Source organism: Ochlerotatus camptorhynchus, unplaced genomic scaffold (genome assembly GCF_037179485.1).
Source record: "Ochlerotatus camptorhynchus isolate MF236.1 unplaced genomic scaffold, CSIRO-AGI_Acam_v1.1 ptg000015l, whole genome shotgun sequence".
NCBI lineage: Eukaryota > Metazoa > Arthropoda > Insecta > Diptera > Culicidae > Ochlerotatus > Ochlerotatus camptorhynchus.
The window spans coordinates 1,872,645-1,897,770 of record NW_027040507.1 but is presented as its reverse complement, the minus strand read 5'-3'; the positions used below and the strand labels follow the sequence as shown (position 1 = coordinate 1,897,770).

Sequence of the window (25,126 nt, the reverse complement as noted above, 5' to 3'; positions counted from 1 at the left end):
AAGTGTGACAGTAAATCAAGATGCCATTGCGATTGGTCTGCTGGTCTAATATAGCGAGTGATAATCCTAATAGGATTTGTGACTTTAATGACGACGACGATGACGGCGCGATCACCATTGACGAGTGAGCACCCGGTCATGTCTAAGGATAAGAACCTTTTTTCTTCATCACAGGAGGGGGCTATCAAAGCTTAGAGGATAGATTTGTGGAATGAATGGTTTATGCTTTCGCTGCAAGCCTGCTGGAATTTTGAGGGTGCTTAACTCAAGCCACGATGAATGATGGCGATGGTCGCCAAATGAAAGATTTCGGAGATTATTGGATTAGGGGCAGCGGCGGGGGTTGTGCGCTAGAGGGCTAGAGGAAATCTTTCTTCTTTGCGATAAAACTCAAGATGAATTTTGTCAGTGAGTCAGTCGTAAGTAGAGTTCACACAGCTGTCAAAGTGTTGCATCTTTATTTGTTTTTCGAGGATTGAATGTTTCATCTCCCAAAACTTTCGGGCGAATGAACCCACTGGGCATAATATAACATTAAATCTTGAAGCTGGAATGGAACACTGCCAAGTTGACGGAACTTGTCTGTCTTGAAAAAGATCAATTTTTCTCATCTGAAAGACAAACATAACATATACATAGGTACTAATATCAAATCTAACTAAAGCAGCATAAACCAGGAGCCATCGATCAAGGGCCTTCGAGAGGAATGAAATTCGAATCAAAAGCCGAAAGCTAAAAGCCATATCTGAGCTCCTAACATGGGCCCATACGGTGGAAAGAAAAAATAGAAAAAAACATCGAAGGAATACAACGGAAGGCGCACATCAGCGGGTAAATGGAAAAGAAAATACGACATGAAACGAAAGCTTGAGTGCTGCTGCTGCTCAATCGTAGAAGCATCCGGATATGAGAAATTCCGCCCAAGCGAACTCTGAAATTGCTTTCCCAAGACGTAGCCTTTAGTTTATGTCGTGGGGTCGGGGGAGGGGAGGGGGTTGGTGGTGGCATCAACAATAACAACAGAGAGCGGGAATTCCACCGAACCAACCAACCAGCCATCGGATTGAAATGGCATTCTTTCTAGTTTGCTGCTGTTTCCCGAGAGCGAGCGACGGGCAGCCCCATCATCAGCTGGGGTGCCATTAAAATCTTGATTGGAAAAGAAAACTACGTTCCGGTGGAAAACAATTTGTCACACAGCAAGAAGCTCCGAACCCGGCACAATTCGCTTTGTTATCTATGTGGGGCATTCGGCGGTGTGGCAAGATCATCATGACAAGATAAAGTTCGCTTTTATTTCCAATCAAAAACAATGCATTATTCGGAGGGTGGAGTTTGTGGACCGTTGAAAATTGCTCGGAAAACTGCAGCAGTACATTTGCTCCCATTACAACTGCCCAATCGATGGTCAGAAAGCTGCAATGGGAAAGGGCAAATTTGATGCAGAAGTATCTGGTAGTTTTTATATATTTTAAAAAGGAGGTAGGGTAGAACAGGGCGCTAATGCACCCCGGGAAAATCGCCCGATTTGTTTTTCATAGCTATTCCTATGCTACATGGTTTGAAAAATCACATCGGTCGTTTTGCTCCGGGGTGCTTTTTGAGCCTTTTTTCCCTAGAAGCTTCGCTAAGACCGACTGGACATATCAATGCACAGTAGCGGACCCAAAGTCGGATTTAGGAAGACAAACATGTTTGCGCATAAACCGTTAATTTTAGGTAAACAGTGTCTTCGGGAAAGTTTCTATGTATTGTTTGATCAATTTTATGATGTTAGTAGAATTAGAGTGGTCCCTGAGAGGGATCAAAATTTAAACTTTTTAGTTATTTCAGATAGGCCTGCACAATGTTCAATAAAGTTGTAGAACAATTTATTTGGAGCAAGTACCTGGATTTTCTGAGACATAAAATCTCTGATCACAATGATTTTTTTGTACACAACCCCATTTCGTGGAACTCCCGGAAAAAATCATCATGTCTACTTTGAAATTGGTTCCGGATATTCCATATGGTCAAATTTATTATGTATCATAACCATATCAAGCAACATATCAAATCACAGCTACTGGAGGATGGCAATCAATGGCACTCAAAACTACAACCATCGCATCTACAGCATTACGGCCATCGTAGAAACAGATCTGGTTATTCCTGAGTACGGTTTCACAAGGACACATTAGATATCTCTCATAACCATATCAAGCGAAATATCACATCTACTCGTTGACATGTGAACAATGGCACTCAAAACGAAAACCATACACCATGACACCGTAGAACTGGTTCTGGTTATTCTGGATTGTTACATTACGGTGGCCATATGACTGCCATTGCATTGGTCATATTTCGACGAGTAGATGGGATTTGATATTTCGCTTGATATGGTTATGAGAGCTAGCTAATGTGACATTGTGGAACCATAATCACGAACATCTAGATCCGGTTCTACGATACATTTCTATGTTACAATTCCTGGCTGTTCTTTTCAGAATTTTCTTGGAACTCTGTTCAGAATTCAATTGAAAATGATTTTAAAATTTTCATGTCATTATCATCAGATAGGGGAAATGTATGTGATGGCCCTAATATGGGCAAATACATAAATTCAGCAATCGACTAAATTTTCAATAGCAACCAAAAATATCCATTATTATCGTCCCAATGACGCGTTCATCTAGATAAAATTGATAAATAGCTGATTTTTAGTGATGGGCCCAATCTTAGATTCAAAGGCCAACATCAGAGCCATTTCCCCTAACTTTAGAAATCTTCTCCGAACCTTTTTTTTAATTTTCATTAGAAATGGACCAGGAATCCAGGGGGAGAGGTAGCTCATCGATTCTTCCGGTTCGCCTCCTAGCATCGTGCTATAAGGTACCAGGCGATAACCAGGGTAGTTGATCGATAGCTCGATGACGTCATTTCGTTGACGTCTGCAATGGGAAATTCTCATAGCAGGCATTGACGATGGGACGTTGTCGAGTTGTTGAATAGCAACTATCGTGGTAACTCACCGATTACCTGTCGATCTGCCAAATTTGGAAAGACGTCTGCATTGAATTGTCTCATATAACAATATTCCGCCCACTATATCACAAGAAATTGCGTTGGGTACAGGACCAAGTCTCCCCTGGGTGGTGCCAAAAGATGAGCGCAATAGAATCATCAAGTTGCCATAAGGCACGGAATGAGACTATTGCATGGCTGGGTAGTCAAAGTCTTCCATTCGTTTAGGGTGGGCGTTGGCCAGATTTGGATTTTTCAGATGTAGTCCTGGATAGGACCCTGTCATTGAACGTCGCGTGAAAGTGGAACTTAATGAAGGCCTGAGTACTTTTTCGTAGTTTTTAGTTTTCGGATTTGAAAGATCGTCGGTTACAGTGGCCTGCTTACTGAGCAGAAAAACGCGGTCCCAGGTCCTTACATATCAAAGAGATTTATGGTAAAATCGCTTGTGTATCGTGTATTTTGCGAAACTCGTTGTTGTCGTTGGTTCCGGGTTTGAATGGATACACAAATTTGAGCAACGGTATTATGTGATATGAGGGGCTCGGTGGCCTTAGAGCAACCGTTTTTGCTTACTGAGCAGAACATCATGAGTCTAATCTCAGGCCCATCCACATTCAAGATTCGTCAATCGTTTTATTTGTTAATATGACTACATGGTAATAACAGCAACTCGGTGATTAAAAAGGTGCTCGTCTGCCTAGTGGCAAACGTTTTTGCTTACTGAGCAGAAGACCGTGGGTTTAGTCCCAAGCTCCTTCGCGTTATATGATCGTTAGGACATCAATTCAGCTTATCGTTTACCAAAACGAACCCTGCTGCAAACCCAACCCTCTTATCCAACATCCCAGTGATTCCTCGTGGAAGTGCAGAGGTGTTCTCGGCTTCCATCAAAGCGAGGGTCATGTCAACACAATCCTTCCCATTCCTTTCTTGACCTGTGTTCGGGCGCGGCCGGCGCTGGTATTGCCTAATTTAAGATCACCAGTTTTCACACATTGAGGATGATTGCTAGTCCCAAGCATCGTCTATTGGTTCTCTGTGTAATTACTGCTGATCTGGCAGTAACAGAGTAGCAACCATGGGCGGTCAATCAAGCTCAAGAAATGGACCAGGAATCCCCTACATAATCGTCGTCTTCTCATTATCGATTTTTCCATAGGACATCCGACCAATTCAACTCTGGATCTTTTCTCACAATTACTTTGGAACTCTTTCGTCCAACTGACTTGGAGATCTAATAAATACTCTCCTAGAGTCCTGTCCATAACTTACTAGAAATGTATTACTGAAATATGTTGGTGCTAATTAAGGATTTATTTATATCTCTTCAAAATTCTGTTGGCGTTTTCTTAGTTTTTTCTTTAAAGTGACTGTATACTGAAATATGAGTCCAGGGTCTTAAAATGTTTACAGAGCTCAGAGACATCGGTAGATAGTGTAAATTAGTTATCAAAATTCACAGGCTATGAATTACTGTTCGGCTCAAATTTTTAAATAATTACAGCATTTTACAGAATATTTAAAAAAAAATCAAGTTTAAAATTTTTCTAATCCCTAGGTTTCTTTGTCAATCATGAATCGTGCTTAGTGGTGTAGTGATAGTGTAGTGATTTCTTATCATCCCAAAGTTTTATCCCAGTCGGCGCCGTTGGGATTTCCTGAGGCATAAAGCTGAGGGAAGTAAAGCCGTTGGTCCCCGGTCCATGAGTTGAAAGGTCGATAGGTAGGGTCCAGGTGTTGGAGCTGCCTCCCTGGCGTCAGTAGTATTGGTGCTCAGAACGGAAAACAAGATCGACGCAAAAAAAATCAATGGAAACAAATTGATCGTACTTCCATTTATGTTTCAAGAGAAATTTGCTATATAGTATATGTACTATCAGATCAACAACCTACAGTGAAATTCAGCAAAATTTAGAGAAACTCAATAAATTTAATTCATAGATCTTCAGTGGTAACAGTTTTTTTTTTCTAAAATTCCTTAGAATAAAGATGTTCAAGCTTTCTTATTCAATGAGCACCATGAGCACTGAGGGAGTCAGAATTATGGAATATTTATTTTATTTATTGAAAATTTTAAAGGGTTTCAAATTCCCAGCATTAAACAATTTATTTTATTTTTCATTCTGATTTTATTTAATCCGATATGCAGGACTTTGTTGATTATTTGTCATGATTCTAGGGCGTTTTTTAAAACTATATATTAGATACTTTTAGCCATGGGCTAGTTCATCTCCTAATAAATTGAGCAGTTCTGGACCAAAAAACGAAAAATTTATCAAAGATTTTACCTTTCAAAAATCCATGAAGCATCGCATAATTATTCGCTAGCGGCAATGAACCTATGAACCAAGCAAGCGGCAATCAACTCTGCACACTGTGCCGAAACACAGCATGATACACTGTTCGGCACATTAGGGCACACTTTGACTAGTAGGACACAGACAATATATAACGGCATCACTGTTGAGTGTTGATGTTTTGCCAATCGTTGCTAAGGTTCAATACTTTGTTTACTCCCAAATGAAGCTAGTGGGAGAGTGCCATACATAAAACTGTTGATACAGGGATTCAGTCAAGAATTTAATAACAACAAACGGGTACCCACCGGGTGTTGAAGGTCGTCCGAAAAATAATGTAAGTATTGTCTGAATCATGAATCTCTTCAAACCTACCCAGGTAACAATTTGATGCTTAACAAGTGTTGATTAATCGATTTCATTTTAGCCTTAGATTGAATAATTGCTGTACATAGACCACGTTAACCTTTGTTCAGCTTTTAAACATCTAAATCTGGTGATTTTAATCAGCCAAAAGCTTAACAGTAATATACATTATAAGCTTTTTAAGGCATTGAATAAGCATCTTTTCCAACCCTTGTTCAGCCTTCTAGTTTTTTTTTTCAAAAATAATAATGGAAGACCGCTTCAAATCTTATGCATTTTTATGGAACTGCTTCAACTTGTTGCTGACTAATTGGATTAACATATTTATTTTGTTAATATAAGTCTAAAAATTACCTTTGCATTTCGGGACTCGAACCGGCAGTCGCTGATTCATAGGCGTCAAACATACCTACTGGACCATTTAGGCATATGTGTGGTAAAAGGTATGATCATTAACTTGAAGCACGTCAAATTTAAGTTGAATAACAGCACCCGGAAGAGTATTATACAGCAATTTAGAATTGTAAGCAACAATTGGTGACAGTTAAACATTCCTCTAATTTTCAAGTGCACTTAACACAATGTGGACACAAGCACGCGATTTATTTTGATGGTCATTTGGATGCTATTTTAGAGCCATAATTGAGTAATATTTTTGGAATGCGGTCTGAAAATTCAGTACAATATAAAGTGGTGAACAGTCAAAACACAGAAGTACAAATGTTAATACTTCCGACGTCCTCGCAGACCACTTCTACCTGGAGCTATTCTTAAAAATATCCTTTTCCGTGACTCTACTGCTGCCACTGCCTGTAATTAAAAAGGTAGGCAGTGAATTTAGTAGAACTTAAATGCCGGACATGGAACGAATGACACAGGCACTGATGACATTTAACAAATCAAGCTTTCAAAATATGTGTAATGCAGTGCTGATTTGTGGAGTTGTGTTAAGCTTAATTAAGGCTTGTTCAATCTTTGGATCAGCTAACCTATTGAGGTTGGATTATGGGGATACAATTCGCTTCATGCACTACTAATCAACTATATATTCAGCCTGATGTTAATCAGCTTTGTACACCTTAAATCAACCCATAATCAGCTTCTGTTCTTAATGTTCAGCTTGTATTGTTACTTGGGTAGCAAAACTAAGTCCCTCTCTTCCGCATTCTTCCGTTTTCATCTAGAACAACTTCTATTCGGGCCTCACTTCAGTCGATTTCATCTACACCAGAGCGTCTTGTCGATACGGCAGTCAAGACGGCTAAAACGGGTTACCTCTAGAGACGATTGCCTTTGATGATAAATTCGGAAGGTCACATCACCACTTTATACAACATCAAGCAAATGGATCCCAGCTAGACGACAGGGATGGTGGAACACCTACGATATGATTCGTTATGTTATTCGTACAAAAGGAAGAGTACCATGCATTCTGCGAAGATCGGATTTAGTTTTGGAACGATGAGCATCGAGCATTTATTGCTTGATGAATATTCACATTCAGTATTAGAAAGTTCACCAAAATTCACTACGCGAACATTTCCAACGCTGCTAAAATGCTTGCTCACATGCTATACCCGGAGGTCACCCCCTGGATGCCTTATTTCAGAATACACAACACCAAAAATCACAACCGCGTAGTTGGGGCCTTCAACCGAAATCCGAACGCCTCCGTTAGGGATGTGGCTAAGAAGCTGCACCTAAGCCGAAGTTTTGTCCAGAAGGCCAAAACTAAGGCTGGGCTTCGAACGTTCAAGGTACAAAAGGCCCCTAATCGCGACGAGAAGCAGAACAAGTCCGCCAAAACCCGTGCCAGGAAGTTGTACCTCAACATGCTGACGAAAGTTGAATGCTGCATCTTGGACGACGAAACATATGTGAAGGCCGACTTCAAACAGATCCCCGGCAACCTGTTTTTCACGGCCAAGGAAAAGTTCAGCGTTCCGGAGCATGTCCGCACTCAGAAGATGTCCAAATTTGCGAAGAAATTCCTGGTTTGGCAAGCCATCTGCACGTGCGGGAAGCGGAGTGCACCTTTCGTGACCCAGGACACGATGAACGGACAGGTGTACATAAAAGAGTGCCTCCAGAAGCGGCTGCTTCCTCTCCTGAAGGCCCACAACGTCCCAACAATCTTCTGGCCGGATTTGGCCTCATGCCACTACTCCAAGGACGTGCTGAAGTGGTATGCGGACAATAAGGTCAATTTCGTGCCGAAAATGTTCAACCCTCCCAACACTCCGGAGCTCCGCCCCATCGAGAAGTACTGGGCGATTATGAAGCAGCACCTTCTTAAACGACCTAAGGTAGTGAAGACAGTCGAGGAACTGAAGAAAGTATGGGTTTACATGCAAAAAACGGTTGATTCACAGGTTGTGCAGAATCTTATGGCCGGGGTTAAGGCCAAGGTGCGGGCATTTGCGTATGGACTGTAAATAAAATACGAGTAAAATGGTAAAATGAAGATTAATAGTTATTTCTCAATCCCTGAAAATTTGATGGCAATCGGATGAAAACTCGAATTTAGCGAATCAATTTTGTGTGTGGCAATTTCATCGTGGACACCCTTTAGATGAAAAAAGATTTTTTGTAGATTGATTCGCTAGCGTGAGATTTTTCGACCATGTGTCGATGTGCCGCACCCCTTGGATTATTGATATCTTCACATGAGTTCAGAATATTGTGGATACTGAAACATGTTTAGGACAGTTCAATTAAAATCAGGGCAGTCCAACAAGCTATATTAGAACTTCAAAAACATAAGAGAAGTTTCGACAACTTAAGGAGGAACACCTCAGAGCAGTTCCGTTAACATTAAATAAATTACATAAATGTAAAGAAGTTTCAAGAACTTGAGTGAGTGTTAACGTGACCGGTGGTGTGGTGTAGTGGTAAGCGTGATTACCTCTCACCCCAGCAGGCCTGGGTTCAATACCAGTCGGCGCCGCCGGGATGTTCTGAGGCATAACATCTCTGATCATGCCTTCCTTCGGATGGGAAGTAAAGCCGTTGGTCCCCGGTTCATGAGTTGATGGGTCGATAGGTAGGGTTCAGGTGAGGGAGCTGCCTTCCTGGCACGTCGGTAGCATTGGTGCTCAGCACGGAAAACAAGATCGACGGAAAACACAAACCAAAGGAAAAAAAAAAGAACTTGAGCGAATTGTTAAAACTTCAGAGAAGTTTTCGTTGATCGTTTGGAAAATTGACGAATCTTTATGAAGTCCGAAAAAGTTCAGGGAAGCTTTAATCTATGATGAGAAGTATTGTGAGCATCAGGCTAGTTCTTCAAACTCAGAACTGCCTTGAAAGCCGAATGCACTTGATGTTTTTCTCAGAGATTTTTTTCCCAGAACTCTCTTGGAATGAGGTCCTTAGAAATAAAAATTAGATTCCATGAGCCCTTAAAACTGGAATTTGACTCCACATTCTTGAAATCTTCGTGAAGTATTATAACTTAAGTATAGAATTTCAAAACCTTGTCCAAATTAAAAATAGTCTTTCAAGTCTCAGAGTTGAAAAAATTTATTTGTAACTGAAGATTAGTCCACTTTGGATGTATAAAGTTCAATGTGTGAATGATGTATAAAGTTCATGTGCGTGAATATAAAAAGTTCAATGTGAAATGTTTGTAGTTTGAAATGTATTAATTTCATGGAAATATCCTTATCCTAAGAAAATTAATAAATTACATGAATAATGTTTAAATTCCTTGAGAATTCAAGATATTCTCAGAAAAAATTGCCAGTTGGTAGACACTCTGACTAATACCGTCGGCTTGGTGTTAAATTTTCTCATGAATCTTGCCCTTAAAAGCTTCATATCGTACATAAGTGTTTTTAAGATACTAATTAAAACTGACAACTTCCAGAATTAGTTACATGGGCCTGCCCCAAGGCTCATGTCTCAGCCCTCTTCTTTATAACTTTTATGTCAAAGATATCGACAACTGTTTGGCAGAACAATGCACGCTAAGACAACTTGCAGATGACGGTGTGGTTTCCGTAAGAGGTCCACATGCCGTGGACTTGCAAGGACCATTGCAAAATTCCTTAGATAACTTGTCTTCTTGGGCTATGAATCTAGGGATCGAATTCTCGCCGCAGAAAACTGAACTGGTAGTGTTTACTCGAAAGCGGTACCCAGCCCAAATGCATCTTAATCTTTTGGGCAGAAACATTACTCAATCATTGTCTTTCAAGTACCTTGGGGTCTGGTTTGATTCAAAGTGCACTTGGAATGCCCATATTACGTATTTGAAGCAAAAATGTCAGCAGAGGATCAACTTTCTCCGTTCAATTTGCGGCACATGGTGGGGTGCTCATCCGGGAGACCTCATAACGCTTTATAAAACAACTATTCTCTCTGTTCTAGAGTACGGCTCTTTCTGCTTTCTCTCGGCAAGAAAAAGTCACCTAATAAAATTGGAACGAATTCAATATCGTTGTCTGCGTATTGCTCTAGGCTGTATGCACTCAACGCATAACATGAGTCTCGAGGTTCTGGCAGGAGTAACACCCCTCCAGAACCGTTTCTGGGAGCTCTCTCTCAGAATACTAATCAAATGCGGAGTGACGAACACACTTATAATTGCTAATTTTGAAGAAATTCTTGGGCTGAACACACAATCTCGATTTATGAGAATCTACCACCACTACATATCATCAGATATGTGTCTTCTTTGTTATACTCCAGACCGTGTTCACTTCACCAATCGCAGTTCCTCAATTGAATATGATCTGACCATGAAACAAGCAACTCATGGGATTCCCGATCAACTTCGACCTATTATTATTCCGCGTATTTTTACTGAAAAGTACCAACAAGTCAATTGCATAAAAAGATATTTTACAGATGGGTCCCGTCTCAATGGATCCACTGGCTTCGGTGTCTTCAATGAAAACTCTAGCGCCTTCCGCAAACTTCAGGAACCTTGTTCCGTTTTTGTTGCTGAGCTGGCAGCAATCAACTTCGCATTTGGGATGATTTCCAACATGCCCGCAGACCATTACTTCATCTTCTCGGATAGTCTCAGTTCGATTGAGGCTATTCGGTCGATGAAACAAGGTAGGCACTCATCTTATTTCCTTTCAAAGGTAAGGGAGCAGATGTGTGTGCTGGTCGAAAGATCATATATGATTACCTTTGTATGGGTCCCCTCACATTGCTCAATCCCAGGCAATGAGAAGGCGGACTCTCTCGCAAAGGTGGGCGCGCAGGAAGGCGAATTGTATGACAGGCAAATTTCACACGATGAATTTTACCATTTAGTGCGTCAGAGTACCTTTTCGAGTTGGCAAACCGATTGGGACACTGGAAATCTTGGACGGTGGTTACATTCAATTATTCCTAATGTTTCTTCGAGAGCGTGGTTTAAAGGCTTGGGCTTAAGTCGTGACTTCATTCGCGTGATGAGTAGACTTATGTCCAACCACTACTCGCTAGATGCTCATCTCAATAGAATAAACCTCGTGGACAGCAACATCTGTCGGTGTGGAAACGGTTACGATGACATCGAACACGCAGTTTGGCAATGTACGGATAATGACGCCGCCAGAGAGCGACTTTTGAATACCCTCGAGGCCCAAGGAAGACAACCCTATGTTCCTATCAGAGACGTGTTGGCAACCCGTGATCTCTGCTATATGCAGTCCGTTTATGTTTTTCTTCAAATGTCTAGTATAAGAATTTAATTCCTTTTGTCTTTTGTCTCTCTTTATCAGTTTTTGTTTGTCTTGTCCCCCCGTCTCGATGAGTCTCATCGTCGCCCACTGGTCACCCACCATAGCCGGTCGAACTCCGGACGAAGCTAGAACAGCACTACCGTTCATACTGGCGACAACGCTCTGATGAGACAACGAAACCCTACCCCAAGCTCCTCCCCTGATCCTATCCTTCGAAAATGTACCCTTCTAACCTCGAGTAAGCCGCGAGTAATCGGCCCAACTCCTACTAGACATAGAATTAAGTGAATTTTGTTACACACAGTGAACAATGAATTATCGGCTCCGTAAAGCTAACGCGATTGAGCCTCCCAAATAAACGAACTAGATAAAAAAAAAGATACTAATTAAATAACTCTAAAACATCAAACATTTATTTGATGTGCCATCAGAACAACTACTTTTCGTCTCTTAGGTCACTTTTTTCAACTATAAGTCACTATTTGGTCACTTATTTCTTCAACACTAAAATCACTTTTTCTGGCAGCATTGATCGCTACCAGCCCTGTTTTTACTGAGCCCCACTGAAACATTGCTCTTTAAAATTTCCGTCCAGAATCAGAAATCGGCATTCAAAAGGTTTTAGTTGCGAACAGTTTAATTGCTTATCTAATCATGCTTTTATTACTTCATGCGTGAAGTTAACGATTTACATAGTTCGAGATGCTTGACGTCAAATGTCAAACTTAGAGTGGTTATTGTACACGGTAGATAAGTATATAGTTGGTAGTTCCGTTAGAGTACGGCAGTTTGAAAATTTTATATAGAGAGCAGAAAGCGAGCAAAGGTCAATTTTGAGGAAGGCATGAGTCGGGTTGATCATCTTCTTTACCAATCTCTCCTGTTGGGGAGGGATATCATTCCTCGCCACCACTGGCAAAAGAGATGATCGCCGATTTGCTCACGTACCTTCGATGTGCGGAAAAAGTTCTATTCAAGATCAAACATTGAGAAGGCCTCAATTCCATTTTGTAAACAAATCTTGTAAGGCCATTTTCTAGCGAATCGAAGTCCGCCAACGCAAACCAACAGAACGAACAGGTAGGGGAAATTCTCCTCTACCCGATTGTGTTTAAGGTTTGCTAATGTAGGTTTTGGTTCGCGAGAAAATGGCCTTCCAAGGTTTGTTTACAAAATGGAGTTGAGGCCTTTTCAATTGTTGTTCTTGTATTGATTGTTTCACACTCAAGTCGCCATCTGACGTAGCATCTAGTTGATAGGTTTGGAAATTGCAGCTATTGTTACCTCTACCGCTCCTGTAATCGTCAACTTAACATGATTAGTTCAAGTACATAACTCAAAATGGGAGCTTACCATCAATCATTGGATCAAAAGGCACAGTATCAGCACTACCGATACTCGTCCCAGAACCATTTATTTATTTAATTTAATTGATTCCATCAACAGGCTTCAATAAGCCCCAATGATGTTAAGTAATACAAAAAACAACGTGATTGTCTGTGCTTAAAATTTAAACATTACACTGCTATTCACGGTTACCTGTGCCCGAAAATATCGAGGTGAAACTACGGCGAAGCGTCTGACGTGGTACGTGAAAATCGAACACTGAGGCAACTCTGTTGAAAACTCGCTGCAGTCCGTTTATTGCTCCATTCATTCCGTAGTTCGTGCGACGAAAGGGAAGTCTCAGCATAAGACTGTTTCTTAGTGCACGTGGTCGTACATTCAAATCGATTTTTTCGAGGATAGTAGGACAATCGATTCTCCCTTGCAATGTATCGGCAACAAGTAAAGCCCTTGCAGCGTCTCTTCGGGTAGAAAGAGTTTCCAAACCAATCAGCTGACATCGGCTTTCATAGCTAGGCAAACGGAAAGGATCTCTCCAAGGCAATCGCCGAAGGGCGAAGCGTAAGAATCGGTGCTGGACTGATTCGACTCTTTCAACACCATTGTTGTAGCTTGGATTCCAAACTGCTGAGCCATATTCAAGGACTGATCGGACCAGTGAGGAGTACAATGACTTCAGGCAATAAATATCAGTAAAGTTTTTGGTTATTCTAAAGATAAAGCCTAGTGTTCTGGAAGCTTTATCGACGACATACGAAATATGCTGCTTATATGTGAGTTGCGAATCCAAAATGACTCCCAAATCCTTCACGTGGTTCACTCGTTCAATTGCTGAACCCAATAGGTTGTAGTTGAAGATGATTGGTTCTTTTATCCGAGAAAAGGAGATTACTGAGCATTTCGCCGGGTTAACTTCCATTCGGTTCAAGGTGCACCAGTCAGCAAAAGCATGAAGCTGGCGTTGAAGAAAGTGACAGTCGGCAATGGAACGAATCCGAAGGTAGATTTTTAGATCGTCAGCATACGATAGTCGAGGTCCGTCAAGCACATAATTCACATCGTTGAAGTAGAGCAGGAAGATCAAAGGTCCAAGGTGGCTACCCTGGGGTATCCCCGATGTAGCAGGATAAGTATCAGATCAGTAATCGCCTATGGCAACCATCAGTTGGCGACCGGTTACATACGATCGAAACCATTGTAATAGGTTACCATTGATCCCAAGTCTGTCTAGTTTAGCAATGGCAATAGCATGGTTTAGCTTATCGAACGCTGCTGACAGATCGGTATAAATCACATCCGTTTGAGCTCGGTCAACCATGCTATCAGTTACATAAGATGTGAGGCATAGCAGATTGGTGGTGGTGGAACAACCTGACATGAAGCCATGCTGATCATCACTCAAAACATGCTTGCAGTGAGAAAGCAGCGGTTCCATTATGACTAGTTCAAAAAGCTTCGATACGGTGCTCAGTGAGGTAATTCCACGATAGTTGTTGACATCTAGTTTGTTTCCTTTTTTGTGAACAGGAAACATGTGAGCAAACTTCCAGCAAGAAGGAAAAATACCACAGCGAAGCGATAATTGGAACACGTGACAGAGCGGAGTCAATAGACTATCGATATTCTTCTTGAGAAAAACGGACGGGATTCCATCGGGTCCAGGGTTGCAAGAAGATTTCAGCTTGGAAGCAGCTCTTAAAATAGTCATATCGTTGATGTCGATGCCATTTAATGTATCGCCGTGCATTGGAACGTTGCTTGCTGCGAGGTTAACATATTCGTCAGATAGGCTCTCGTCAGTGAAAACATCGGCAAATTTGAGAGAGAAGAGTCGGCAAATCTCCTGATTTGTGGATCCCACTTCGCCATTGAACACCATGGACGATGGAAGACCGGATTCCTTTCGCTGCTCGTTTACATAGTTCCAAAAGGATTTCGGATGTGATCTCATCCTGCGCTGAATTCCCTGCTGATATCGCGAATAGCTTTGGTGACTGATCTGTTTGGATTGATGGTTTAGTCGAACATAATAGCATTTTAATTGGAACGTACGGTACTTGGTGTATTTGCGTAGTGCAGCTCTTTTAGTAGATTTCAGTCTACGGAGCTCGTCTGCCATGGATGATGAGCTGTTTTCTGGTGACTTATCTTCGGGACATGTCTGTCGATAGTATACGCCAAAATGTGTGAAAACGTTCTTGCGGCTACCTCAACATCGTGATGATCGAGGATGTTTTCCCAGTCCAAGCTGGAGAGCAAGTCTGAGATGCTGCGGTAATCTGCTTTTCGAAAATCGTAGGAAACAGCAACGGGCGTTTCGTCGAAATCGTGAAGTAACTTGCTCTCCACAGTCACAATCAAAGGAAGGTGATGTGGAGTTGGTTTCACTAGTGGAGCGGGTGCATAGGAGATGAATGGAGCGACATCCTGAGAACTGACGAAACAAAGGTCCAAGCAGCGGTTGTTCTCGTTGACTACATGATTGATTTGCGATTACGTAGACGTACTGTAGCTATCAAGAAGCATAGTGGCTCCACAATGGAACACTGATCGTTCTGGATCCGGATACAGAAAACCGCTATGGGATGGTTGCCACGAGATACCAGGTAAATTGTAGTCTCCCAAGACAATAACCTCGTCAATAGCAGTTGCGCTTTCCAAGACAGCTTGAATTGAACGACAATGGGCGTCGATGAAATCTATATCTCGAGCTCGGTTTGGAGGTATGTAGACCACACATACAAACAACGTGCGATCCGCTAGGTCCACAGCTGCCCAGACCTGCTCTACGCTGTTCCACAGATCATTTTCAATTGCTCTGGCTTTCAATTCAGAACCGACAGCCAAGAGGACACCACCTCCCGTTGATTTTCGGCTGTTGCGGGGGTTACGATCACAACGGAAAACCTCGTATTCAGATCCAAACACTTGATTGGAGATCGTGCGGGAGTCGAGCCAAGTCTCTGTGAGAGCAATAATATTATAGCATCGGTCAGATACGGATATACGATAGTCTTCAACGTTCGAGTTCATCCCGCCTACGTTCTGATAGTAAATAGTGACGTCCTGGTTAGTACTAGCAACACGTTGAGAATCTGTGTACACCTCGCCTGAGAGGGAACTTTTGGGCATCCTAATTTCACTTCTGATAACAGCATTAGGGCAGCTTCGATGATCAAAGGCAGCAGAAGGTGGGGCTGCATCGGAGAATCCAGTGGTTCAACCCGCACTTCGAGTGTTAGAGAGTACCGATACAGTGCTGAAATTCGGAATGGCGTCAGGCGGTGAATGTTCAGAGTTATCATTGTACTTGCCTGGCATAGCAGGCTGGAAGACCCCCGAACCCCTACTAACAACAGGACCAGGACGACTGTGAAGAACGCTGGCTGGTACTGGCAGGACCGTGTTAGAGGGACTAGGGGCTTCCAAAATGCTATTTTCAGTGCGTCCTGGTTCCAAAGGTTGATGTATGAAAGGGTGTGCAATTTCCTGTGTACGGGAAACTTTTTTACGCGATGAAATACTAGGTCGAATCGAGTACTTGCCTGTACAAGCAAGGTGGAAGACCCCCTCCCTACTTCCAACCGCAGGACCGAGACGACTATGAGGTACGCTGGCTGCAGTAGGCGGGACTGGGTTGGAGAGATTGGGGGCTTCCATTAAGCTTTCCATGGTGCGTCTCGGATGTGATAGCTCGGGTTCTGTACGAACAACGGTCGAATTATCGGAACAACTTCGAAGAACAGCAGCTGCAGCTAGGTTGTATAAATCAGCAGTTCCAGTGGAGTCAACATTCGGTCGGGTGATGAAATTTAGTGTGATGGGTGAAATACTGAAATTTGGAACTTTGTCAGGAAACGAAAAACCGCTACAACATGCATACTTGCCTGGAAGTGTAGGCTGGAAGACCCCTTCCTCTCCTCCGAACACAGGACCGGGACGACTTTGATGGCGGGAACAATGGTGAACTTCGGCTGAGCTCCGACGGGAAGCAGTGACGGCTTGAAACTCGACTGTGACGGAGGCAGAAGGGGCTTCCATTGTACCTTGCAGCGTGCATCCCGGATTGATTATAGAGAAAACTAAGTGGCTGTTAGAGGTGGAGCAGCATCTGTTCCGGAAGTTCCATCCATTGGAGTTGGTTGGCTGTTCGGATCTTGCGAGGATGGTATCTTGACAATTATCGACACGTTTTTTGAGCGATCTTCAAATTCTCGGAAGAGAGTGTTTTGATGCCATAATTCACAAGATAAGGCTTCCGTCCTTAGATGTTTACCAATCCGAACTTTGAAGGACACAAAGTTAAGAGTCGACGGATCTCGCCCTTTAATAACTTTTACTGGTTGATCGTCGCCCATGTTAAGACATTCACGAACAAAACTGACGGTTTCTTGCACTGTGGTTTCCGGATGAAAAGCAGAGAGATGAATCCATAGCAGATCGTTTCCCGTTTCAACTGTCCTCAAAGAACTGCATGTCGTTTTCGTTCCACAATATTGCTTCGTTTGTACCTTTGATACCACAGAAGAACCGTCATTACCACGGCGTCGTTTAGCGCTTGACGATTGGGCTCTGTTGTCGAACTTGAACCAGGAGCCAGAATTAACTGTCGGAGTCTGCGGTCCTAAATCGACTTTGGCGACGAGAGAAGCGACAGTCGTGCTCAGTTTGGTGATATCGTCCTGAATAGATTTGATCGCATCCGGAAATCCTTTGTCATCCTTTTCGTAACACCCCACAGTACTACGGAAGTGGCCATTTGCGAACAACGTAGAACAGTCATCACACATCCAGTAGACGTTGTTTTTGTGCGAACGAAGCTGATCCATCAGTGGAAAATCAACTTTAACGCAAATCGTATGAAATACTTCTCCACAGAATCCTCGACATAGAATTCGATCGGAATCGGAAACGATCTTCTGGCAACATTTGCATGCCATGATGAGTGTTTTTTTTTTCCTTCCGTGTATGGTCCGAGGTGAGTAAAGCTGACAATCGCCTTTGGTTAGACTCGACAGGTAACGATCGAAACAGGGACAGTAGTACGATTTAGATGTATCACACTTCCTTCACAGCAGATGCAGAGCAGCGTCGTTCCAACAAAAACAATCACAATGTTGTCCACACAAAATTACAATCGCGTCACAACAATTTCACAAAACCACAACTTTACAATGTAGTAAAACGTATGATAAAATGATCCAAAACAAAAACACAGTTTATAGACGGTAAATAATCGTAAAAATGAACGTTAAGTAAGAGCGAATAAAAACACGATCAATGAACTGAACAGTGTTGCCGAATCTCCCAAGTAACAATTTCTGGTTTTATGAGGGTTCTGTAGACCATGAATTAGACTTGTAGGATGCAATAAATCCTCTATAAAGCTTGCAATGTTACTTGGGGAGTCTTGAAAAATTAAGGTTAATTGTGGAACTTAAAGTCAACTCTACCAATTCCAGTAAAATTGTGGGTTCTTTAAAAAAAAAACACTAAGATATTCAGGGCAGTCTAGAGAATTTTAAGGAAATTAAGAAATATTTTGGTCAGTTTTAAAAACATCAGGAAACTCTAGACTATTGAAAAAGCTGTGAATTTGTTTCGGAAATCTACAAATCTTGAGAACAGCAGTGAAAATCATTGAACTATATTAATTAATTTTGTTGCGGGAACTTAAAGCAGTTCCTGGAATTTCAGACTGTAGAGTGGTAATAATTAACATTGTCGCGCCCCTTGCCGGAGGACCTTGCAGAAAACAGAGAACCAGCTAAATTCAATGGTTAGAGGCAGTCGATTACGGTACGTACACGCGAACGGACTGGTTTAAATAAATCTGTTTCTATTTAATTCATATGTGAATAATTTAAAGCTGAATCCGAAAGTGTTATTCTTGTGGGTGAACTCTACAAATTGGCGCAGCCGGTACGATTCGAAGGTTAGTAACACTAAAGTTATTTACAGTGGAATAAGCGAGATAAAAAAAAAAAAAAAAACCTAATAGTAAAAAGTTATTAACCCATGATGGCCGATTATTTTTCTCTTCATCTGCAATGATTCGTGGTTAGCAGTAATATGCAAAGTAAGCAGGGATTCTATCACTCATTTTTTTGGCCAAATTTACAGTAAAAAAAAGAAAAGAGAAGCGTAATAAAAGATGCGGGTCCGGGTGAAGACCGTAGCGCCAAACGGGAAAAAAAACTTCAAGATGGAGGCCAATATTGAAACTACGAAGTCGAGTCTGCCTAAAAAAAAAAAAAAAAAAAGCGAGACCGGTTGACGACCGCAGCGCATATTTTTTAAAAAGGAAACGAGAGAAATATATATATATATATATATAGACAGAGAGGGAGAGAGAGAGAGAGAAAGAGGAAAAGATGCGAGATCGGTTGACGAGCGCAACGCACACATGATAGAAAGCGAAAATATGAGACCGATTCAAAACCGGTTATGTACTGCGGACACACAACGACCATTAAAACAGTAATCATTGCATATGATAGAAAGAGAAAAGTATCCGATGAGTAGATTTGAGAATATTGCCTGTGCAAATCCTGGTTTTCTGTGTTAGCTGTATGTATAAGTGATGGATGAGTAAAAAAAATGACTAGGGTGGATTTATAACAACAGCAAGCGAGACGCCGAAACAGGTTTTAGCGAAAAAAGTGTAGTGGTAGTATAAGAGGTAAAAGCAGCTCTGGTTTTTAAAGTTTTACTGTGATAATATCATATGGGTTGGTAATATTCAGTCATCAAACAAGTAACTACTGTGTATGAGTGTAATACAGATGGTGCTGAAAAGCGAAGGCTATAAAAGTTTTGTTTTTTTTTAGCTTGCTGATGGATTCGGAAAATCAGTACCATTTGGACCCATTTAATGATGCTACTGATGCTTCTAACCTTCGTCGAGAATGGGAAGAATGGCATAGAGCATGTGAAATTGTTTTGGAACTAAAACAGATTCAATCACAGCACGAAAAACTCCTTTTTCTGTTAGCTCGAGGTGGAAGAGGTCTGCAACGAATTTATTATCATCTTGCACCAGTTTCGGGAGAAATCTATCCAGAGCCAGTGAAGATTCCCCTCGCACCACAAGATGTTCCAGAGTATGACAATGCTGTCAAGCGTCTTAATGCTTTCTTCGTGGGAAAACGGAACGAAAGAGTTGAACTGGAAGTTTTTCGTTCACTTCGACAGACAGCTGGAGAATCTTTTAATCGTTACATGCTGAGATTGCGCACTCAAGCTGCATGCTGTAACTTTCAAGGTCGTGAGGAAAAGGAATTGCTGCAGCAGATAACCGTGGGCGCAATCGACGAGAGAGTAAGAGACAAAGGCCTCGAGAGCACCATGAATTTGGATGAACTTGTAAACTATGCGATTAATCGTGAAGTTTTGGTAAAACAGAAGGAGAAAATGCAACCGTTTAGATCAGAAACCGGTGCGGTAGCATTGATCAAACAGGATTGTGGAAGGAAGACGATGCCAGTAAGAGGATTTACTTCGCATTCATACAAGGGTGAGCGTAAATGGGAAAGTAGCGGACGATCAGCCACTGAATGCAGTCGTTGTGGCTCTTGGCGACACCTGCGAGAGTCGAAAGATTGCGTTGCGCGAAATGCTACGTGCCATAAGTGTGGTGAAATAGGCCACTTTGCGAGGAAGTGCTCAACCGGCCGGAATAGAGAATCTAAGGCTCGTTATTCCTGGAAGAAAGCGGATGCTACCAATGCTTTGCGAGATGGGAGCGGTCATGATTCGGAGTATCAGCCTCGTCATGGTATGCAGAATGCAGCAACGAAGGTAGAATAAGTTCATTTCTTCAAGTTTCTTTTTATTTTAAACCTTTTTTATTGATATTGATAGTTGTTGTTTCGAAAGTTCATTGAAATAAACAATGAATTCACGTTAATAAACTAATAATGACATTTTTAATTTATTTGCTAGGCAAATGATGGAATTATCGTGGGATTTATTGATCAACTTGCAGTAGAGTTTCTGATAGACTCTGGGGCGATAATTAACACAGTTACCGAACAAGTCTGGGAAAAGCTTGTGGCTAGCAACGCTAGACTCTTTAAGAGGAAATATCAGTGCGATCGACAATTTACGGCATACGCCTGCCAGGATCCACTGCAGGTTGTGGTCATCTTTGAAGCATGGGTTACGATAAATGAAACGAAGCCTAAAAGTTATGCTGAGTTTTTCGTCATTCAAGGAGCGCAAAGATCGTTGCTCAGCAAAAGAACGGCTGAGGACCTGAAAGTTTTGAAAGTGGGGCTTGAGGTTCAAAGTATCGTACAGAATAAACATCCATTCCCGAAATTCCCCAACGTACAGGTGACATTATCTATTGACCGTACGGTACCCCCTAGGAAGATAGCTTACCTAAGAATTCCTATAGCGATGGAAGAGAAAGTCAATCAAAAACTTCAGCAAATGTTAGACACTGATATTATTGAACCCGTTTTTGGTTCTGCCGAGTGGATCTCACCTATGGTGGTAGTTCCAAAGGGAACTAACGATGTCCGTATATGCATTAATATGCGATACCCTAATCAGGCTATAAAGAGGGAACATTATCCGCTACCACTTATCGATACACTTCTCAATAAGCTAAAGGGAGCGGTTGTATTTTCCAAGCTTGACATTACATCAGCATACTATCATGTGGAATTACACCCAGAATCGCGTGAAATAACCACCTTTATGACGGGTAAAGGCCTAATGCGATTTAAGCGATTGATGTTTGGCATTAATTGCGCGCCCGAAATTTTTCAGCGGATAATGTGTGAAATGCTTGCTGGTATCGAAGGCGTAGTAGTTTATATCGATGATGTTGTTATTTGGGGAACAACACGAAATGAACATGATGAGCGGCTTCAAAAGGTTCTGGATGTTTTTGAAGCAAACCATGCTTTGCTGAATAAAGAAAAGTGTTTATTTAGAGTGGAAGAGCTTGAAATACTAGGGTTCAAAATTAGCGTGAATGGAATTTGCCCAACAGACGACAAAGTTGCGGCTATTCGGAACTTCAGGATGCCAGAAACAAAGGAGGAAGTGCGCAGTTTTCTGGGGTTGATTAATTTTGTCGGACAGTTTATGCCACATCTATCATCTAGAACCGAAGCCCTTCGACAGTTTATCAGAGGGGAAGTGGAATCATTCGGTGTAGACCAACAAAAAGCTTTTGATGACCTGCGCAATGAGCTTTCGAACACCGTACACCGTTTGGGATTTTTTGACCCAAAAGATCTAATCGAGCTATACGTGGATGCATCCCCGGTTGGTCTTGGCGCTGTTTTAACCCAAAAAGACAGTTTGAACAAACCAAGGATAATCTGTTTTGCCTCAAAGGGCCTTACGAAGACGGAGAGAGTTTACCCGCAAACACAGCGCGAAGCCTTGGCTGTCGTATGGGCGGTGGAAAAATTTTACATGTATTTGTTCGGAGTACACTTCACTGTGTTTACCGATCATAAGACGCTCGAATATATTTTTGGTGGAAAACATCAGGAAGGTAAACGTGCTTGTACGCGAGCCGAGGCATGGGCATTACGGTTACAGCCTTTTGATTTTAAGGTGGTGCATGTTCCTGGATCCGACAATATTTCAGATATCTTCTCGAGGCTATGTCCGCAGTCAGATGCACCATTTGACGAAGCATCAGAACACTATGTTTGTGGGATAAGCGAAGGGCCGACAGCCATTACGCTGGATGAAATCAAAAAGGCAACAGATCTCGACGAAGTGCTTAAAGGAGTTGTCAAATCAATTGCGACGCAAGTGTGGCCATCGAACTTGTTCGCATATCAAGCTTTCTCAAAGGAATTGGGTGTGATAAATGGAGTTGTAGTGAGGGACGACCGAATCATTCTTCCGTCAAAGTTGCGACAGAGAGCTTTGGATATCGCGCATCGAGGTCATCCGGGAGTAGTTGCAATGAAACGGAATCTCAGGGAAAAAGTGTGGTGGCCCTATATGGACCGTGATGTTGAGCATCGCGTTCAAGAATGTGCAGGTTGTGCTTCAGTAAGCATGCAGGGGCCTCCAGAACCAATGCATCGGAAAGAAATGCCGGATCGTGCATGGCAGGATTTGGCACTGGACTTTTTCTCTGCCAAAGAATGTGCGACGTTCTTGGTAGTAGTTGATTACTACAGTAGATATTTGACCGTCATTGAAATGAGAACTACCACTGCTTGTAAAACTATCGAGGCTCTGGAGCGCGTTTTTAAAGAACACACATACCCAGAGACAATTCGCACTGATAATGGACCTCCTTTCGCCAGTGAAGAATTTTCAGGCTACTGTCTTAGCAAAAATATCCGACTTGTGCGCAGTATCCCGTACTGGCCTCAGATGAACGGGTTGGTTGAAAGGCAGAACCAGGGGATCCTGCGAACTTTGCGAATTGCTCGAACAACAAAAGAGGACTGGCGAAAAGCAGTTAATGAGTACGTGTACTCTTACAATACCACTCCACATACTATGACAGGAAAATCACCAATGGAGCTGCTCACTGGAAGACCAGTGAAAGATCTACTGCCGTCACTAAGAACTGAGCCCTACTGGAATCGGGATGAGGAAATACGAGATAAGGACATTATCAGAAAAATGCAAGGTAAATTGTATGCGGATAAACGTCGACAAGCTAAAGCATCGGAAATAGTTGTTGGAGATTCTGTCTTGATCAAAAACTATGAACTGGGAAAACTGGAACCGAACTTTCGACCCGAGAAATATACAGTAATCCATAAAACCGGAAGCGATGTGGTCGTATTAAGCGAAGATGGAGTTAAATACAGGCGACCTGTAGCTCATTTGAAGAAGTGTCCAATTGCCCACAGCCGAGATGGTTTGGAGTTGCAGAAGATTCCAAACACAGCCGATTCCGATTCACGACAGACTATCGCAGATGATTCAGCTCGGAGCTCGATTCGCGAAGAATCTCCCACCGCCAAACGTCCTAAGCGAACTACAAAAATGCCTGCACGGTATGATAAGTAAATATATTTGAGTCAGTACTTTGATTTTCGTATAAAATATATATTTGATAATATCATAACTTTTTTTTTGGCCAGGTGAGAGATGTAGAGTGGTAATAATTAACATTGTCGCGCCCCTTGCCGGAGGACCTTGCAGAAAACAGAGAACCAGCTAAATTCAATGGTTAGAGGCAGTCGATTACGGTACGTACACGCGAACGGACTGGTTTAAATAAATCTGTTTCTATTTAATTCATATGTGAATAATTTAAAGCTGAATCCGAAAGTGTTATTCTTGTGGGTGAACTCTACACAGACTAAATTCGAAAACTTCACAGAAGTACAGAGATCTGCTGAAACATTTCGAGAACTTCATAAAAGTCTATGGAACTTAAGGGAAGATCCGAGAACTTCAGGAATTCATATGGATATTTCGGGAGTATTTCTAATAAGTTTCGTAAAGCTCCGAAAACAAAGGGAATTTCAGGGGAGTTCAGTTTCATAAGTTTCACTAAATTAGCGGAAAAGTTCAAGATGTTCCCAAATTTTCAAAGAACTTAAGAGATTTTAGTCATTTTTTTTTTATTAAAGAGACTTTCAGCCTTGGGCTGTTCCGTCTCTCCCCTGAGATTTTAGTCATATTATTGAGGCCACGGAAGCTTGAACATTTTTAAAATAGTTCCATTAAGGTGATACTCTAAGGAAACCTTAGCGTGAAACTTTAAAGGCACAAATGTCAGCTTCCACAAAATATACAAATTTGAAGTTGCTGCTCGTTTTTTGCTGTGCTGCTACAAACAGAAAGTAGCAATTTTAAATTTTTATGTTTTGTGGAAGCTGACATTTGTGGCTTTGAAGTTTCACGCTAAGGCTTCCTTAGAGTATCACCTTAAATTCAGGGTGGTACAACAAGTTTCATGAGAACTGCAAACACGTTAGAGAATTTTCGAGAACTTCAAGAAAGATATTGATCTCGTTAAAAAGCTATAAAAAAAAAACTTCAAGAAAAACAGATATACTAAGAGCAGAGATATTCCAGAGCAGCGAAATGTCATGTTAGGAAAATTGAGGAAGTCTGAAAATGTTTAGAGAAGCTAAAAACAACGATGGAAAGTATTGTGAGCATCAGGCTGGATAAGAACTTCAAGGCAGTTTAATTAACTTCAGGAATATTTTGGGAACTTTCAAGTTGTTCTGAAGACCTCACAAGAATATAGTGAGAATACTTCTCGCAACTATTCTTCCAATCTAATTTTCTTTTAATTTTCCTAGGAATTGCTTTGAAATTCTCCTCAGGTAGAAAAGAATTGATTTCAAATTCTTTTTTAATTTCACTCCATTTCTTGAAATTCTACTCTCATTGAAAGCCCCCTAAGAATTCATTCCTTCTCAAAAGTTCCTTAGATTTCTCTCCTTAATTTGTTTGGCAATCTCTCCTGGA

At 41.7% G+C, this 25,126-nt stretch overlaps 1 protein-coding gene across 1 annotated transcript in view; it reads right to left on the bottom strand.

Moving 5' to 3' along the window:
- LOC135702060 (SPEG neighbor protein-like) overlaps positions 1-25,126 on the bottom strand; it is a 350,755-nt gene that overhangs the window by 79,120 nt on the left and 246,509 nt on the right. The window lies entirely within an intron of this gene.